The sequence below is a fragment of the Arachis hypogaea genome, chromosome 13 (assembly GCF_003086295.3).
Source record: "Arachis hypogaea cultivar Tifrunner chromosome 13, arahy.Tifrunner.gnm2.J5K5, whole genome shotgun sequence".
NCBI classification, from domain to species: Eukaryota; Viridiplantae; Streptophyta; class Magnoliopsida; order Fabales; family Fabaceae; genus Arachis; species Arachis hypogaea.
In genome coordinates, this window is record NC_092048.1 from 136,619,245 (window position 1) to 136,624,275 (window position 5,031).

Genomic DNA, 5,031 nt, shown 5'->3' on the forward strand with positions numbered 1-5,031 from the left:
ATGAGGCGGGCCTTGACATGCCCCACCAATAGCCATGATTGTCGTCAGCTGGAACTGTCGATGGATGGCGGCCCCCTCGACAGTATATGAATTAAAAAGTGTCTATAAATCTTTCAGGACATCCCTTTTGTTCATTATGGGGACCAAAACTAGGAAACTATGTTGTGATAGAATTAGGAGAAAGTTAAGTTTTGACAACATATTTTGTGTGGAATCCTGGGGGCTGTCTGAGGGATTATGTTTATTTTGGAAGAATAATGTAAATATTCATGTTTATGCTAGGTTTGACAACTTTATAAAAACTAAAATCAGCAGTGGCAATGATAAGGATTGGGAAGCAACTTTTGTTTATTGCCATTTAAATCACAAGAGAAGAAAGGAGTTATGAAAGGAGTTAACTTGTGCTAATCAAAATTTGGAAGAGCCAAAAATGTTTATTGGGAACTTTAATGATGTAATTTCCCAAGAGGAGAAAAGTAGGATTGCACCCAAAATCGACTAGTCAGATTGAAACTTTTAGGACTTTGTAGATGAAAATGCACTCATGGACTTGGAACTACAAAGGATGAAATACACGTGGTTTATTAACCCAAGGAATGATTTTGTTACTAAAGAGAGGATAGATAGAGTACTCGTCAATTGGGAATGGAGAAGAAATTTCCAACATGCCACGCTTTCAACCTTACCAACTATAAGCTCGGATCATACTCCTTTAGTTCTTAATGTTGAACCATAAGGAAAGAGGAGTAAAAGTTTTAAATTTGAGGCCTATTGAGCTGACCATACCTACTGTGACACTATTATAATGAGGGGATGGAGTAGTTCTTATTGTAATAGTGGAGTTAATCATTAGACGAATTTATATCGAAGGATACAAAATTGTAAGAAGGAAATGATCAAATGAAGTAGGAAAAATTTTAAGAGGGCAGATGTTGAAATAGAAAAATTGAAGTACAGCCTCAAGCAAGTGCAAGAAAGAGAATGTACAGAGACACAGCAACAGGAGATCAACAGACTAAAAATGGAGATTACTAGAATATGGAGACAAGAGAAAAAATATTGGGGTCAAAGATCGAGGGTGAAATGATTGAAATTTGGTGACAAGAATACATCTTTTTTCCATGCCTCTACCATCCAAAGAAGGGATAGAAATAGGATAGACAGATTAAAGGATTCCAGAGGATAATGGGTATGTAGGGAGAATAATATTCTTAAGTTGGCAGTAGATCTTTTTTAGAATCTTTTTAAGGCTTCAGAGAATTTAAATATGACTGAATGCATAAGTAATATTCCTATTAGAGTGACTGAAGATATGAACGGGGAGCTCATGAAGGAGGCTACTGATAAGGAGATCAAATAGGCTACCTTTAGCCTTGGAAGTCTCAAGGCACTAGGACCAGATGGATTAAATGGTCTGTTCTTTCAAAAGCATTGAACAGTTGTTGAGAAAGAGGTTTGTGAAGTTGTTAATAGCTTTTTTCATGACGGAAATTTACCAAGCAGTATTAGAGAAACCTTTTTGGTATTGGTCCCTAAAACTAACTACCCGGAAACCCTTAATCAGCTTAGGCCGATTAGCTGTTACAACTTCATTTACAAGATTATCTCTAGGGTGATGGTTATTAGGCTTAGAAGAATAATAGATAAGATTATATCACCCATCCAAAATACTTTTGTGGGGGGACACCTGATTCAATATAACATGGTAATTGTGTAGGAAATATTCCATGCTTTAAATAAAAAAAAGGAACAAATGCTTCCAGGAATTTAGCCATTAAGGTTGACATGAATAAAGCTTATGATAGGTTGGAATAGTCATTCCTAGAAGCAACTCTAAAGGCCTTTGGGTTCAACTCGCATTGGGTCAAGATAATAATAAAGTGTGTGAGATAAGTCAGTTATAAGATTAAAATTAATAAACTTTTGTCAAGGAACATTGTGCCGCAAAGGGGACTTGGACAGGGGGATTCTCTATCACCATACCTTTTTATCATAGCGGCTGAGGTTTTCCCCATCCTTATGGACAAGGCTAGAGAAGAGGGCAGAATTTTTAGAGTTAAAATTGCTCCTACTGCACCAGCTATCTCAAACCTCTTCTTTGTGGATGATTGTATAATTTTTTCCAAAGATAGTGAAAAAGAAGTTTATCAGCTCAAACCTATTTTGATTATGTATACGGAAGCCGTGTTGCTGTTTTTTATGCTGTTTTCGCATTCTTATGCTTCGTGTAGCTTAATTTTTTGCATTCTTTGTATTGTGCTTTGACTATTTAATTAAAGAATTGTTCTTAACAAAGTTAAAAGAGATGTTTGAGAAAAATGAATAAATCACCATTTGAGAGTGTGTACTCCAATAAGTAGTTGAAGGTTTTTAATATGGTTATTCTCTTTTAATTTTGATGATTAATAACAAATTTTAATATTTATCTTTAATATTTGGATATTTATTTAATATATATTTAAATGAGATTAATTATAACACTTTAAGTGATGTAATATTTTTAATTTGAATAACATTTTAAGATTTACGTTAGAATATAATTAGATTGTAATATATTTATTTATATTTTATTTATTATTTTATTATAAAATAATTATTTCGATTAAACCAATTAAATCAATAAATTAATAGCTAATACGGTTTAATGACCCATTTGATTTTCAAAACCTTAATTATAAAAACCAAACATAATAAAGAGGATATATAATTGTCGAAACATCAGATCTTATAACAAACATTAACTACTCTATATCAAAATCATTTTTGTTTGAGAAAAAAATTTATATAGAATTTACATATCTACAATCATATTGAATATTGGATACTCTTTTCATTTCAAAATAATTTTGATCTTCACTTTTTAGATATAATAATATCAAGAAGTAATTTATCTGCTCCATTGTTTTTGCCTATGAATTTTGTTGGGAACTTAGGATGTCATTTTCTCTGTTATGCATTTCAAATAATGGTTAATTACCTTTATACATTTGCTTTCCGACTTTATCCCTTTAAATATCGAATATTATCTTATGGGGGAATGTTGGCCTGTCCACTTTCGGGGTTGGCAAGCTCACTCAGCTCCTACGTTCTTCTTTTTTCTCCATATCTGTTAGTTTCTTCCTAAAAGCTAATAATAGATGCTGTCTTGGAATTAGAACTGATGAAGCTCAAAATAAATAAACAAATAAAAAAAATTCTCTCCATATGTCTCTACATATTATATTAAGAACATATTCTAGAGCCCGTCCCCATGACACATTTTTATAAATAATACCGCTTATGAAAACTAGCCAAACCTTTATTGGCATTGTGATTTTAATGGTTTCTATTTTTTAAAAAATTGGTTGCTGGCCTAAATATGTGGTGTGCGTCTGTGAGACATGATTTTACTATATAAAAATATTATTTATACACTAAAATCATCTACTAAAATCAGCACTATATATTTATATATAAATATATGTTACTTAACTCATTTTTAATATATATTTTATACTAATAATTAATTTTAATGTACATTTAATATAATTGTTTATTTATATATCATCTCCATAACATTGTTATAAGTTATTTAATTTTTACTCATAATATTTTAGTCCTTAAAATTAAAAGACGCATATCAAATTATATTAGTCTTTAGATCAATTTTTCTCATTTATTTCATAAATTTAAAATTTTTAATATTTTAAAATATATTAATTTTTCTTCTATTTTTCACATGAGACTTAATACAAATGTTTTTATAAATACTTTTTACAATTTTACTTTTGTTAATGACAAAACTATAATAAAGCTCAGGTTGTATGATCCCTGATAAATGTTTTAGTTAGTTTAGTTCTTCTCCCACTAAATCACTGTTGGGTCGTAAACTGTAAGTTTTTTAGTCATTTCTTACTAAACTATTGGTGGGTCTCAGGGTTTTAGTAAGGAAATTAATATGATTTACGCCGTAGCAATTTGTTAGAGCAAGAGCAATCCACAAACAATTCATACTACTAAATCACTGTACCGTATTAGGTAATTGTGCATAAATTTTAATAGCTTTAAACTTGTATTTTGTAACGATTTACATAAAAGAAGAGAAAAATTTTGTAACAAAAATTGCTTAAAGAGAATCTGGTAATTAATAAGATGTATTTTTTAATTTATTTACGTAAATTTTTTTTCCCAAATCAATGAAAATAAAAATTATATTTAATTTTAATATATTAATAATATAAAATACTTTTACCTAAATATTTAATAATAAAGTATTATCAAGACAACAAAAACAACTTTATTTTACACTTATTGAACATTTATTTAAATAAATAAATTGAATTAGTTTATAATATAATTTTTTTAACTGTTGTGTATATATAAAAAAACTTCCAAACTAATATCTCCATTCCTCAATTAATGTTTTTGTCTTCTCTCCTTGGGTCAGATCCCTTCTTTCCTTTATCTTGTTTTTTGGTCTACAACACACACATTCATTTCGTAGCATTTGTTTTGAATTATTGAAATAAATACTGAAAGACTAAAATTTAGTATTATATATTATTTGTTAGTTTAGAAATTGATATATATACTAAAATTTTAGTTTTTATATTTAAAATTTTAGTATTTTAGTATCTCTAAAAAATGAGAATATAGATAATTGAAATGTTTGAAAATAAAAACTAAAACTTTAATAATATTTTATATCTAAAATATCTCATTTTAATTAATTAATTTTAACTTTATTCCTTATGCAAATTAAATTAGAACTTCATTTTTATTTTAGTTTTTATCTTTTATTTTACATCAAATATAATACTAAAATTTATTTTAATTTTTATCTTTTAATTTCTATCTCTCAGTTTTAATTTCTCTTATTTCTGTCTTTCTTTTAAACACTACTTTTCTGATTTTAACCAGGATTCGAATTCATATGCAGCTCTCTAGAAGGCCAACAATTCCTTCAATATGCCATTGCCTCAGCTGCCATTCCCTCCTTTTTTGTTCAATTTTTGGCAACCAAGGCTTTTATTGAGCTTCCGTGTTTTTCTT